This window comes from Tupaia chinensis, unplaced genomic scaffold (genome assembly GCF_000334495.1).
Source record: "Tupaia chinensis unplaced genomic scaffold, TupChi_1.0 Scaffold147458_1, whole genome shotgun sequence".
Taxonomy (NCBI): Eukaryota; Metazoa; Chordata; class Mammalia; order Scandentia; family Tupaiidae; genus Tupaia; species Tupaia belangeri.
In genome coordinates this window covers 415,616-431,011 of record NW_006207309.1, presented here as the reverse complement: position 1 = coordinate 431,011, position 15,396 = coordinate 415,616, and the positions used below count along the sequence as shown (strand labels likewise).

General features: G+C 39.2%; 1 long non-coding RNA gene across 1 annotated transcript in view; it reads right to left on the bottom strand.

Annotated features, from left to right (window-relative positions):
- The window catches only part of LOC102485049 (uncharacterized), a 75,422-nt gene that overhangs the window by 53,649 nt on the left and 6,377 nt on the right, over positions 1-15,396 (bottom strand). Inside the window, exon 2 of the long non-coding RNA XR_337590.3 lies at positions 14,076-14,143. This is a non-coding gene — a long non-coding RNA (uncharacterized LOC102485049). The remainder of the gene's footprint in view (positions 1-14,075; positions 14,144-15,396) is intronic.

Sequence of the window (15,396 nt, the reverse complement as noted above, 5' to 3'; positions counted from 1 at the left end):
TATACTATTTGGATTATAGATATACCTCATTGCTATGGTTTCAATCATAGTTTTTCTCCTGAAGGTTTATGTTTTAGAATTTGGTCTTAGTGGGTGATGATTGGATCACAGTGAACAAATTATGGAGGCACCAATCTCATGAATGTATTAGGTAGTCTGGTGAGAGAACTAAGTTCTAACTCTCAGGAAAAGGGGTTAGTTCTCCTGAGAGTGGGTTGTTACTAAAAAGCTGTATACAGCTGTCTCCCTCTGTGCATCAGCCCACCAATCTCTCTGCTTATGCTGGCTGTTGTAGATGGGGCCAATGTCAGTCCTATGCCTTTGGACTTTCCAGCCCCCAGAATCATGAGTTAAATAAACCTCTATTTCTTTCTTTCTTTCTTGTTTTTGTTTTGTTTTGTTTTGTTTTGTTGTTGTAGTTGGAGGGCATGTGCACTCACTAGAGAGAAACATAGAGGGAGAGGAGAAAGTACCTCCTCTGGGAAATGGTCGTGCTGCAATCCCTTCTCTCTTTCTCCTTTTGGGATTTTTGGGCACATATGCAGCCAGCATGTTTCTAAAGTTGCCAGGTCCAGGATTTGAACCACAGGGATGGCCATGTGGGATCTGACTGCCTTAACCACCAGACCATAGAGCTGGCCCAACCTCTACTTCTTTATAAATCACCCAGTCTCAGGTATTTCTGTTAGCAATAAAATAACATGCTCAGATGCTTGTTTTATCGTGCTTTGTGGTGTTTTGTTTTGTATTAGTTTTGCTATAGGATACATGCACTTGCCAGAGAGACAGAGAGACAGAAAGCAAGAAATCATTCCCTGGGGGGGATGACCATCCCACAATCCATTCTCCTCTCGGGATTTTGGGCATGCATGCACACGTGCCTGGCATGAGTTTCAAGCCCCTGTGTCTGGGACTAGGACCACAGTTCACCATAGGAGAGTCCAACACCTTAACCACTATGCTACCTGCTTGGCCCTATTGTGCTTTGTTTTGTGGCATTTTGCATATATTACACTTTTTACAAATTGAAGGTTTGTAGCACCCTGCAGTGAGGAAGTCTATTGGTGTCATTATTCAAACAGCATGTGTTCCTTTTGTGTCTCTGTGTCATATTTTGGTAATTCTTACACTATTTCAAACTTTTTCATTACTATTATTACATATTTTATGATGATCTATGATCTATGTTCAGCAATCTTTGATTAGTACTATTGTCATTTTCTTGGGATCCTACAAACCACACCCATATGAAATGGTGAACTCAAGTGGTAAATGTGTGTGTTTTGACTGCTCCACTAACTCTCTCCTTCCTTCTCAGGCCTCCCTATTCTCTGAGGCACACAATATTGAATTTAGATCAATTAATAACCCTTAATGATTGTTAAGTGTTCAAGTGAAAGGAGTCACACACCTCTAACTTTAAATCATAAGCTACAAATGATTAAGCTCAGTAGGAAAGGCATATTGAAAGCCAACCCGGGTGGAAAGCTATGCTGGTTGTGCCAGTTAACCAAGTTCTGAGCAAAAATAAAAATAAAAAAAGATGAAAACAACTGCTCAAACAGCCTTATTGTAAGTATGGAGAGTTTTAGTGGTCTAGGGAGAAGTTCAAACCAGTCACCATACTCCTTCAAGCTAAAGCCTACTCTGGAGCAAGTCCCTAACTCTTTTCAATGCTATGAAGGTTGAGAAAGGTAAAGAATTCACAGAAGAGAAGACTTGAGCTATTGAGAAAGGTAAAGAATTCACAGAAGAGAAGACTTAATCTATCAGAGTTTTAAAGAATGAAACTATCTGCCCAACATAAAAGGACAAAGTAAACAGTAATTGCTGATGTAGAAGCTGCAGCAAGGTATTGAGATTTAGCAATAGCTAAAATAACTGATAAAGGTGGCTGCACTACACAACAGCTTTTCAACTTCATATGTGGATGAAATAGCCCAATATAGATGAAACAGGCAATATTGGAAGAAGATGCCATCTAGGACTTCCATAGCTAGAGAGGAGAAGTCAATGTCTGGCTTCAAAACTGCAAAGGGATAGGCTGACTCTCTTGTGAGAGACTTACGCAGATGGCGACTTTAAGTCGAAGCCAATGCTCATTTACCATTCTGATAATCCTAGAGCCTTTAAAAATTATGCTAAATCTACTCAGCCTGTGCTCTAAAAATGGAACAACAAAGCTTCGATGACAGCACATTCATCATAGCATGGTTTACTGAATATCTTAAACCCACTGTAGAGACCTACTGCTCATTAAAAAAAACTTTCAAAATATTGCTGCTCATTGACAATGCACCTGGTCACCAAAGAGCTCTGATGGGGATGCACAGATTAATGCTGTTTTTATGTCTGCTAAGACAGCATCCTTCTTATAGCCCATGGATCAAGGAATACTTTGGACTTTTGGGTCTTATTATTTAAGAAATACATTTTATAAGGCTATAGTTAACAGATAAATCCTCTCACGGATCTGGACAACATGAATTGGAAACTTACTGGAAAGAACTCATCATTCTAGATGCTATTAAGAACGTTTGTGTGACCAGCAGATGACATGAGGTTACGTTGTCGGACTCCCATGTAGTCGACCGCAGTCCAAGTCCCGGATCAGAGGCTTAAAGCTCACGCCAGGTGCATATGTGTGCATGCCCAAAATCCTGAGAGGAGAATGGAAGAGAAAGGATTGTGTCGTGGCTATCCCCCAGAGGGTGATTTCTTGCTTTCTATCTGTCTCTCTCTGTCTCTCTGGTAAGTACACGTGCTCTATAGCAAGAATCTTTAAAGAAAGGATGTTCATGAGTCATAGGAAGAGTTAAAACGTTAACATTAGCAGGAGCACAGAAGAAGTCGATTTCAACCCTCATGAATGACTTTGAGGGGTTCAAGACATCAGTCAAGGAAGTAACTATAGATGTGGTAAAAAATAGCAAGAGACTATGATGATAACTAGAGCTTAAAGGCATTTAATTACAGCAATTATGATAAAACATAAATGGATGAGGAATTTCTTCTTATAGATGAACAGAGAAAGTGATTTCTTGAGATGAAGTCTCCCTCTTGTGAAGATGGTGTGAGCATTATTGAAATGAAAACAAAGCACTTGGGATATTCCATAAACTGAGTTGATGAAGCAGCAGCATGGTATGAAAGGACTGACTACAATTTTGAAAGGAGTTCTACTGTGGGTAAAATGCTATCAAATAACATTGCATGCTACCGAAAAATCTTTCATGAGAGGAAGGGCCAATAATGTGGCAAGCTTCATTGTCTTTTAAAAATTGCCATAGCCATCCCAGCCTTTATCATCTGACACCCTAATTAATCAGCAGCCATCAACATTAAGGCCAAAACCTCGACCAGTTCAAAGATTACTACTCACCGAAGGCTTAGAACATTGTTAGCATTTTTTGGCAATAAAGTATTTTTAATTAAAGTCAGCATATTATTGTTAGAAATTACATAATCACATACTTATTAGACGGCTATATAGTGCAAACATAACTTTTATATGCACTAGGAAACCAAAAACTTCATGTGACTCGCTCTCGTGATATTTGCTTTTTGAAGTGATGTGAAACCGAACTCACGATGTGTTTTCCAGATATGCCATATCCATTACATTTAGTTATTTTTTTTTGAGAGGTTTTTTTGTTTGTTTTTTAGTTTTGTTGTGTTTTGTTTTGCTATAGGGCGCATACGCTCTCCAAAAAGACAGAGACAGAGAGACAGAAAGTGAGAAATCGCCCTCCAGGGAGGATGACCATGCCACAATCCCTTCTCCTCCATTCTCCTCTTGGGATCCTGGGCATGCATGCACATGTGCCCAGCATGAGTTTAAGCCACAGGGTCCAGGACTTGAACCATGGTCGACTACATGGGAGTCTAGAGACATAGCCATTACGCTAACTGATGGTCCTCACTTTATTCAGTTTTAACAGATGCTTAGAGTTGGGTAACTATCACCAAAATCAACATACAAAACAATTCCATCACCCACCCAAATTTTTCCCTTGTGATATTGCTTCATAATTAAACCTCCCCCATCTTTTAATTATACTCTGTTCTCTATTCCTGTCGTTTGGCTACAAGAGTACCAGATATAGTCTTTAGGGTCTGGCTTCATTTGTTTAGCATAATACATTTGAGATTCAGCCATGTTGCTGTATATACCAATAATTTGCTCTTTTTAAAAAAATTGAATAGCATGAAATATACAAATGAACAATGTATTTATCCATGTCTCAGTTAAGGGATATTTATTTCTAGATTTTGGCAATTAAAAAACCTTTTTTCTTTATTCATGATAGACAGTGCACATATGGGAGTAAAAGGGAGAGAGACAGGGAAAGGAAAAGAGAGAGAGAAGCAACATCCATATGGTCTGGTCACATCATAATCCCCTTCCTCCAGGCCTCCAGCCTGTCTGATCTTGGGAACTCATGGTATGTTTCAGACCAGCTGGTATTTTAAACTCCAGTCATGCTTAAGATCCAGCTTCTCTTACGCAGTGCATTACTGCTGCACCACAGAGCCAGCCCAAATTTTGGCAATTTTGAAGAAGACTGTAATAAACATTTATATCCAGGCTTTTGTGTGAGCACAGAATTTTATTTGTCATGGGTATAAGGTATGGAATTTCTGAGTCATACAGTAAACGCTATGGACTGAATATTTGTATCCCTCCCAAACTCATATATTGAACCCCTAACCCCTCTGTGATGGTATTTGGAGGTGGGGCCTTTGAGGTAATTAAGTTTAGATGAGGTCAAGAAGATGGTGTCCTCATAATGGGATTAGTGCCCCTATAAGCCTTAATGCTGTTAGTTTCTAAGCTCAAAGCCTGGGGGAAGAAAGAGAAGGTTGAAGCCTCAAAAAATAACAGAAGAGACAGAGGTGAGATGACCAAAATGAAACCACCTTCCTCACGAGTTTGCCTTGGGTTCATTCTGAGCATAAAAACTACCAAGCAGTCACCAGTAAATGACTATCAAATGAATGAATGAACGTGTGTCAATAAGTAAATTGATTTAATACACATCTATTAGATGTCCAGTTTCTCATAAGGATGTTATTTCCATGTTCCAGATAAAAATTCAGGAATGGTTTTGGCTCCTGACATTGTCTAATGTGGGTACATATTTACCCTCTGCCTATTATCTTTCCTTTCTGACAGACTTCTGCCCTGCTGTCTTACACTATCTAAAACAGCCACTCTATGCTGACTTGCACCTTATCACTTTAAACTTTCCTCACCTTCTCTATCTGGTGACAGTTAAATCCTCAGGACTGCAGTTATTGCCCATGTCAAGAATAGATACCTTCTATAATAGATCATGGGATTTGATCAAACGGCCAAAACTCCATCCACCATAGCTATCAATCCAAACATTACGAATCAAGAAGGGCCTTTAGTTATTTCTTTTCAACTATAATGCTCTCTTATCTATACTCCAAACCATTAAGTATTTTTGTCAACTTTCTTCAAAATTTTTGAATCTGTTAAAAATGTTCTATTGTATTCAAAAGTAAAAAAGGAAGAGGATAAATACAAGTAGCCTAGTATTAAGCACTACTGGTTCTTACTTTAAAGACTTTCCTCTATATTTACTATTGTTTGTAAAATGTCTCTGTGTGTGTGTGTGTGTGTGTGTGTGTGCGCGCGCACGCGCGCGTGTATATATATATATACATACATATATTTGAAATATATATAACATACATTAAATATTCCAGTTACATGTATAATAACAATGTCAACAAACGTCAACAAATAATACCTGTGCATAATATGTTATATAGCAATGTTCATTACAAAAGAGTGTTTTTGTCTGTGTGTTTTTTCTTTTTCTTTCTCTTTTTTTTTTTTTTTCTGGCCCCTTAGAGAGAGATTTTTGCCATAGAGCATGTGTGCTCACCAGAAACACAAAGAGAGACAGAGAGACAGAAAGTGAAAAATCACCCCCCAGGGGAATGGCCACACCACAATCCCTTCTCCTCCCTTCTCCTCTCGGGATCTTGAGCACACACGAACACGTGCCTGGCGTGAGTTTAAGCTACCAGGTCCAGGACTCGAACCACTGTCGTCTACATGGGAGTCTAGCAACATAGCCATTACACCAACTACTGGTCCCTATATATTTTTTTAAAAAAAATATTTTCCTTAGGACAGAAGAGACAGAGAAAGAGAAAGTGTGAACTCACCCCACCCCCCACCCCAGGGAGATGGCCACACCACAATCCCTTCTCCTCTATTCTCCTCTTGGACCTTGGGCATACAGGCACATGTGCCTTGCGTGAATTTCAAGCCTTCAGGTCTGGGACTCAAATGGTGGTCAGCCATGTGGGAACCCAGCACCTTAGACACTCTGCCACCTGCTGGCCCCTATGAGTTCCTTTTTGAGAGATTTTTGCTAAAGGGTGAGTGAGTTCACCAGAGAGACAAAAAGTGTGAAATCAACCCCCGGGGAGCTGACCATCCTGCAATTCTTTCTCTTTCTGAGATTTTTGAGGACACACACACATGTGCCTGGCATGAATTTCAAGCTGTCTGGTCCAGAACTCAAATCACAGTTGACCATGTGGGAGTCCAAAACCTTCATCACTATGTCACCTGCTGGTCCCCTATGAAAAAGTTTTATTACAAAGATATTTTTTTTCTTTCAGACATTTTTTTTTTGGAGAGATTTTCGCTATAGGGCGCATGCGCTCGCCAGACAGAGACATAGAGCCAGAACATAGAGCCAGAAAGTGAGAAATCACCCCCCAGGGGGGATGGTCACGCCGCAATCCTTTCTCCTCCATTCTCCTCTCAGGATCTTGGGCACGCACGCACACACACCCGGTGTGAGTTTTAAGCCACCAGGGCCGGGATGCCAACTGCGGTCGACTATGTGGGAGTCCAGCGACATAGCCATTACGCTAACTGCTGGTTCCCACCTCCAGACATTTTTTAAAAGTCAATTTTTCTTTTATGAATATCTGTGGCTTAGGAGCATCTAACTTTTGAAAATATGACATAGAAATACGTATTACTTTCCTAAACTCCGCATCTGACTATGGCCAAGTTATACTGAACCAACCAGCACAGAGGACTTTCCAGCCCAATATTCCTTTCTTGTTTTCCTCAGACTTTCATTCTTTTATTAACAACTATCTATCACAGAAAATACAAAAATAACTTCTTAGCTGACAAATCTATGCTTTTATCACATGCATATTTCTACCATCACTGTATTACTGAATTATTCACCTTCATAAGTCTTGTTTTCTCACGTGTAAAAGTGGATAATGGCACCTGCTTGAGAAGGATGTAAAGATTTTTTGGGACCAGCAGTTAGCGTAATGACTATGTTGTTGAACTCCCATGTAGCCAACTGCAGTTTGAGTACCAGACCCGGTGGCTTAAACTCACGCTGGGTGCGTGTGCGTGCGTGCCCAAGATCCCGAGAGGAGAATGGAGGAGAAGGGATTGCGGCATGGCCACCCCCCCCGGGGGGGGTGATTTCTTGCTTTCTATCTCTCTGTCTCTTTCTCTCTTTCTGGCGAGCGCACACACCCTATAGCAAAAATCTCTCTAAAAAAAAAAAAGAGAGAAGGATGTAAAGATTTTTAGATTCTGTAAAACATTTAGTATAATGCTTTGTATTTGGCAAGTGACAGCCTGTTCAAACCCATAATCTTAACTATTAATAAAAAATAGTTCTTATGATACAACTGTTTTAAGGAAGAGAAAAATATGAGTTTGGAAGTAAGATTAGTCATTGTATTAATTTTATATGGCTGCTGTAACAAGTTACAATAGCTTAATGATTTAAAATTTTATTATCTTACAGTTCTTATATCCAAAATCTAAAATGGGTTGGCAAGACTCTCTTTCTTCTGGATGTGCTAGAACAAGTTGCCCCCACATTCTTGCTTTTTCCAGCTTCAGAGGCTGCCCGCATTCCTCGATTTATGGCCCCAGGCATTGCTATGACCTCTGTTCTGTCATCAGATCACATTTCCCCCTCACTTTCAGTCCCCCCTTTTTTAATCATTTGTTTATTTAGTTTTACATTTTCCCACAAACATTTACTTTATATATATCAAAAAATATTTTGCTCATTCTCCACAGTTCTTGACAGTTAATAAAATAACTTTCAAAATTTCAGAAAACTGAATTTTAAAGATAATCTTCAAAATATTTATTAGAATTTTGTTGTGACTCTATAACAGAGACAGTATGGTTTTAAATATTTTTGAGAAGATACTTACATATCAACCACTCAAAGCTGTTGAAAAGCAAACACCCAGCACCTGAGTCACACATAAACCTTCTCAATTCAGCCTGCCTATCAAGTATTCTGTGATATACCATTTGCTAGCAAAGATCAGTCTCTTTTTCTTCCTTCAAATGGCCCAAGATAATCATCCGGCTGTGGTCGCTCTTTTGCAATATCTACTGATTACAATGCTGGGCTGAAAAAGTCCAGGTTATTTTATGGTACAAATTCTTTCATGTAGCTTCTCTAATCCTCTCTGCCAGGCAGAACTGTTTATGGTGCCAGGATATCTTTCCAAGAGCTTTTGCTGGCTTATTTGAGATCTACCTTAGTTCCATAGTTTTCTGGTTAATCTTCAGATATAACATTTCAGCCAAAGCCCTGTCCAATAACAAATATTTCCAATTTCTGATTCAATGCAACAGGTATTATTGAACTTATGCAAATAACCCTTTGACACAAAATATATACTCACAAATATTTCCCAGTTCCAGAGGTGTCAGGAAGAAAAGTTTATGTTTTCATTTAAAGAAACAAACAAACAAGAGGAAAAAATATTTTAACAAATTGCTGAAACTATCAACAGCTCAAAAGAAAGCAAAACCCTTAAACTGGGAAAACAAGCATAGTGAAAAAAAAATCAGTAATGTTTTAGTCAAAAGTCATAAAATTCTATTTTACCAGTTCAGTTTTTTGTTCAATCTCTCTTCTGTTGAATATGCAGTGTTACTGTGGTCCGATCTTTCTGTTTAAATCCTGGAAGTTAACATTCAACATTATTATTGATATTTCTTGTCCCTAGCAATAATTTGGTCATTTTCTTGGTTGCTTTTGTTCACTTATTTCTGTATGTGTGTCTTTAGTTTTCCTGGTAGAGGACTCCTTTCAGAACTTCTTGAAAAGTGGGTCTGGTATTGGCAAATTTTTTCAGGTCTTTTTTATCTGAGAATGTTTTTATCCTTTCTTTCCATATGAAGAATAATCTCGCCAGGTATAGTATTCTTGGTTGAAACTGGTTTTCACTTAACACTTTGAATATATTTTTCCATTCTTTCCTTGCTCACATAGTATCTTATGAGAGGTCTGATGTTAGCCTGCTGGGTAACATTTACAAGTAATCTGACTTCTGTCTTCGTGGTGGATTTTTATAGGCCAGCAATTCAGGGTCTTTACATGACAATCTACCTCCAGCTTCAGCCAGCCCCAGATCATAGGCATGCACATACCTGGAATGTTCAGGGAGTACTCCATAATCTTTGCACATTTGTTGAAAATCAATTGACCATAAATGTGTTAGTTCTGGGTTCTCAGTTCTATTCCATTGGATTATCTATCTACCCTGTGCCAGATCCCTATTGTTTCAATTACTATCATATTACATGGTAAATTTTTATATTGTTTTCTTAGTTTCCTTTTCAGATTTTTCATTGCTAATGTGTAAAAGTACTACTCATTTTTGTTGATTTTGTATTCTGAAATTGCTGAATTTACTTATTAGCTTTATTAGCTTTAAGAGATTTGTGTACTTTTTAGGGTTTTCTGTGTTCTTGTCATCTGCAAGTAGAGACAGTTTTACTTTTTCCTTTCAAATTTAGATTTATTTCTCTATCTTGCCTAATTGGTCTAGTTAGAATGTCAATACTATGTTGAATAGAATTGGCAATTGTAGACATCTTTATTCATATTCCTTATTTTAGGAGAAAAGCTTTCAGTCTTTTCCCATTGAGTTTTACATTACCTGTGAGTTTCTAATACAGATCTTCATCATTGAGAAAGTTCCTTTGTAGCCCATGTATAGAGCTAAGTGATGTATTACTGTAATGTGGGTTGAACAGTTCTCCTCAAAGGTATGGCCTATATGTTCCTAAGACTGCCCTTTTAATGATCTGTTCTGAAGAGGTACCTTCGCTTTGATTTTGACTCGCATCTCCTGATTAGCTTTTATGTTTCACCTGCCTACCCATCTTTCCTGACCCTGATAACTTCCATCATCAGACATCTTATCCTACTCTTCTCAATGCTTTCATGCTTCATAAAGCATGATAATGAGTGAAAAGCCCAAGGTTATTGTAAGAAGATAGGATCAGAAAATTATCATCTGAGATTTTCTATTATTCTCCATCGGTGACTTCAGCAAAATCAAGAAAACCTTGAAAAGACATCTTAAGGGATTCATGTAGGATTGTGGTAAGTTAATGAGTCAAAAGATATTTATATCAGTTAGGAAAATGTCTACAGAAATAGGGGAACAATGGTTGTTTAAATAGTAAAGACATTTAGATTCCTTAAAACATACCCCATAGTAGATATACTTTAGGTTTAATTCATCTGCTCAGTAGCATCAAAGATTCAGATTCTTTCCACCATCTGCTATGTTTACTCATTCTGTTTGCTTTGTTTTCAAGCTGGTTCCTCATTGGTTGCAAGATGGCTGCAACAGGTCCAGTCATCATATTTGACCATGTCCAAGGAAGTTGTTTCTTTCTTGTGTGTATCTTGTTTTAAGAATAAATATTTTTGAAGATTACACTTAAGATGACTAGCATCTCTGTGATGTCAATTTCTTCCAGCTTTCCAAACTATTAATAAGGTCTATTAAAAATAAAATGTCTCAGTTGCTCAAGATGCCAAAGGGAAAAAAGGCCAAGGTGAAGAAGGTAACTCTGGCCCCTGCTATCATAAAGAAGCAGGAGGCCAAAAAGATGGCAAATTCCTTGAGAAAAGGCCTAAGAATTTTGGCATAGAACAGGACATCTAGCCCAAAAGGTACCTCACCCATTTCATCCAATGCCCCTGCTACATCTGACTGCAGTGGCAGAGGGCTATCCTCGGCAAGTGACTGAAAGTGCCTTCTGTGATTAACCAATTTGCCCAGGCCCTGTACTGTCAGATAGCTATTTAGGTGCTCATGCTGGCCCACAAGTACAGGCCAGAGACAAGAGAAGAAGCAGAAACTGCTGGCCAGGCTGAGAAGAAAGCTGCCGGTAAAGGGGATGTTCCCACTAAGAGACCACTTGTCCTTCAAGCAGGGGTCAACACTGTTATCACCTTGATGGAGAACTAGAAGGCAGCAGGTGGTGACTGCACATGACATGGACCCCATCGAGCTGGTTGTTTTCCTGCCTACCCTGTGTCAGAGGGGCTTCCATACTGCATTATCAAGAGGAACGCCAGGCTGGGATGCCTGGTACACAGGAAAACCTGCACCACTGTTGCCTTCACACAGGTTAACTTGGAGGACAAAGGCGCTCTGACTAGGCTGGTGGAAGCAATCAGTATCAATTACAACAGAGATGACGAGATCAGCCATCACTGGGGAGGCAATTTCCTAGGCCCCAAATCTGGATTGCATTGCCAAGTTGAAAAAGGCAAATGCTAAAGAACTTGCCACCAAACTGGGTTAATGTACACTGCTGAGTTTTCTATACATATGAAACATTAAATGCTCTCCTTTGGCAAAATAAAATAAAGTATCTCTATAAAATGATGTTATTTTAATAAAATTCATGGAAAAGTTGCTGAGTAAGTTGGGGTTTTTTAGATGTTGGGAAGGAGGGGTTTGTCGCTTCAAATGACGACGCTGACAAGGTCTTCTCCAGAACGCTTTATTACCCCAGGCTTCTTACAATCTTCTTCTTCTTCTCTTCTTCTCCCCAGCCCACCCGGGCTCCCTATATATCCGTCCCGCAAACCAGTCCTCTTTTGCCACCAGGCAAGCACTGATAGGCTGAGGCAGTGCCTACGCGTTCCGGAACAGGAACAATAACCAAATAATGGGCTTGTTTATGTAGAGGTCTGGGTGCTCTCGGCGCCATGTTAGGGCCGGGGCACTCCACAGGGGTTTATAGTTCAGTGGAGGATGAAAAGCTAGTGGGGCTAGTAGGAGCAGAAGTTTGTAGCCAAGACTTCTTGGCCATTATTTTACCTCCTTACTTGTAAATGATTTGTTTTATTTAACTTGCCTTTACTAAACTTTCTTAATCTTATATTCTAAGCTATTTCATTTCATTAGTTACAACCACAAACAGTCTCCAGATATTTTGACGTACAAATTTTCAACTTTACAATGGTGCAAAAGCAATACACATTCACTAAAAAACCACTCCATTATAAATTGAGAAGCATCTCAAAAACACATTTTTTTTTTTAATTGTCAGAGGGCAGGCACACTTGCCAGAGAGAGAAAGGGAGAGCATTCACCAGTGGAGTATGGTCATGCCACAATTCCTTTTCCTCCATTTCTCCATCCTGTTAGGATTTGGTGCATGCTGGGGTTTTTTAGATGTTGGGAAGGAGGGGTTTGTCGCTTCAAATGACGACGCTGACAAGGTCTTCTCCAGAACGCTTTATTACCCCAGGCTTCTTACAATCTTCTTCTTCTTCTCTTCTTCTTCCCAGCCCACCCGGGCTCCCTATATATCCGTCCCGCAAACCAGTCCTCTTTTGCCACCAGGCAAGCACTGATAGGCTGAGGCAGTGCCTACGCGTTCCGGAACAGGAACAATAACCAAATAATGGGCTTGTTTATGTAGAGGTCTGGGTGCTCTCGGCGCCATGTTAGGGCCGGGGCACTCCACAGGGGTTTATAGTTCAGTGGAGGATGAAAAGCTAGTGGGGCTAGTAGGAGCAGAAGTTTGTAGCCAAGACTTCTTGGCCATTATTTTACCTCCTTACTTGTAAATGATTTGTTTTATTTAACTTGCCTTTACTAAACTTTCTTAATCTTATATTCTAAGCTATTTCATTTCATTAGTTACAACCACAAACAGTCTCCAGATATTTTGACGTACAAATTTTCAACTTTACAATGGTGCAAAAGCAATACACATTCACTAAAAAACCACTCCATTATAAATTGAGAAGCATCTCAAAAACACATTTTTTTTTTTAATTGTCAGAGGGCAGGCACACTTGCCAGAGAGAGAAAGGGAGAGCATTCACCAGTGGAGTATGGTCATGCCACAATTCCTTTTCCTCCATTTCTCCATCCTGTTAGGATTTGGTGCATGCACACACATGTACCTGATGTGTTTTTCAAGCTCCTGGGGCCAAGATTCAAGCTGCCAAAGATTTATGTGGGATCTGGATCCCAATGCATAGCGCTTACCGACTGCACTATATTGCCAGCCCTAAATGCATTTTTAACTTACAATATTTTCTATTTATAATAGTTTTATTGAGTTGAAACCTCATCATAAGTCAAGGGGCATCTGTACTGCACCACTTTCAAAATATGTTTTAAGCATATCATTCACTGAATACCATTTTCTTTCCTTCTAGACTATTTTCCTATGCCAAATTCAATATTCCTTTGAAAAGATCTCCAGTCCATTACTCTATAAACTGATGACTGTTCATCACCCCATTGTTTGTCTCTTTCTTTAAATAAAAGCAAAAAACAAACAAATAAAAACTTTCTCAGAAACTCTTTCATATGTCATTGTTAGAGCTGAGTATATTACTCTTTTCTTAAACTGGCAAGATAAACAGTTACCGAAATTGGTTTAAACCAATCAGGATGTTCTCCAGAGTAGAGTGAGATTACTGAGAGGAAAATATATACACAATTCAAAGACTCCCAACAAAAAGGGGCATCCATGCTGAATGTTTAACCAGTAAGTGCTGCACTATTATGTGTAAAATCTACACTTCTAGCCCAGTGGCAAGTGCCACCTTTTGAAGTCATTATTCATTTGTCATGAATAGAGTAGGTATCAAGAAAAGAAACACAGGGAAGCTCTGTTTCCATGATCACCTTCTAGCACTGGTTCTACTAAGTACTTGGTGGATGAATTTAGGTAAGGCACCTACCTCTCTTTGTCTTGATTGCCATATTTGCAACATGATATAGATATTATTCTGCACATGTCATGAGATGGCTGGAAAGATAAAAATGAGATAATTACATGGTATAAATGCAAAGTGGTATTATTTCCATATTTCAGCTTCCTACACTGCCTATTTGTTCAATTTTCATTTTTTCATTCATTTATATATTCTTTCATCAAGTAACTGCTGAAAGATATGGGTTAAATGTGTTCACCAAGGCCCCTGCATCTAAGGTATTAATAACTGAATCATTTAGCAGCACCTGCTTTCTCTCTTAGATAAAGCAGAGAAGGCAGTTTAGGAAGTAACACAGGAAAGGTGAAGTGGGAAAATAAGGAATGTTGTTTGCAGGAACCATAATGGTTGCTTCTATTGGAAAGTGAACTGCTCTGTTTACTAAAGGAGCTGCAACCAAGTTGTGAGTCACAGATGCCCACATTGCTTTTTCAGCTTAGGTACTATTTGGATTTTAATACTTTTTGATATATTACAAGAATATATAACCCAGTTAAGATGGGCTTATGTTATAATAAACTGCAAAACCTGTAAGATTAGTTCGTGCCTGGCTATTGAGGCAATATGAAATTGATAATAATATACTAAGTGAAAAACAGTCTTCTTCATGAAGAACTAATAAAGAACTTTTGTTTGAAGCTCTCTATTCTTTAGAATGATAAGGAATCATTAATGGCTTTTAAGTCAGTTAACCAATCATCGTAAAAACCCAGTGGCTCAAAGCAATTTTCCAATTTTGGAAACATTTCATTAAATAAACACTAAGATGCTAAAATACAATTATTATCATCTATTCCTGTTCTTGAAAAATACAGGGGAGAAGAGAGGGTTCCCCCGCCCCGATCTGGAAACCCATTACTGATCTTTGTGATAGGACAATAAAATATTCTGCATAGAGGAGACTTCTGGAGGAAATTATGCTTGTGAGTGACAATGCTGGGTTTTGCAGGAAAATAAACCACCACAGAACAGGACTGAAATGTGCACAATTTCCCTCTAATAAATGGGAAGAGCAAAACATATAAAGAGTATTGGTAATTTGGGGCCAGCAGTTAGCGTAATGGCTATGTCGCTGGACTCCCACGTAGTCGACCGCAGTTTGCGTCCCAGACCCAGTGGCTTAAAACTCACGCCGGGTGCATGTGTGTGCGTGCCCAAGATCCCGAGAGGAGAAAGGAGGAGAAGGAATTATGGCATGGCCATCCCCCGTGGGGGGGTGATTTCTCGCTTTCTGTCTGTCTTTCTCTGTCTGGCGAGCGCACGTGCCCTATAGCAAAAACCTCTAAAA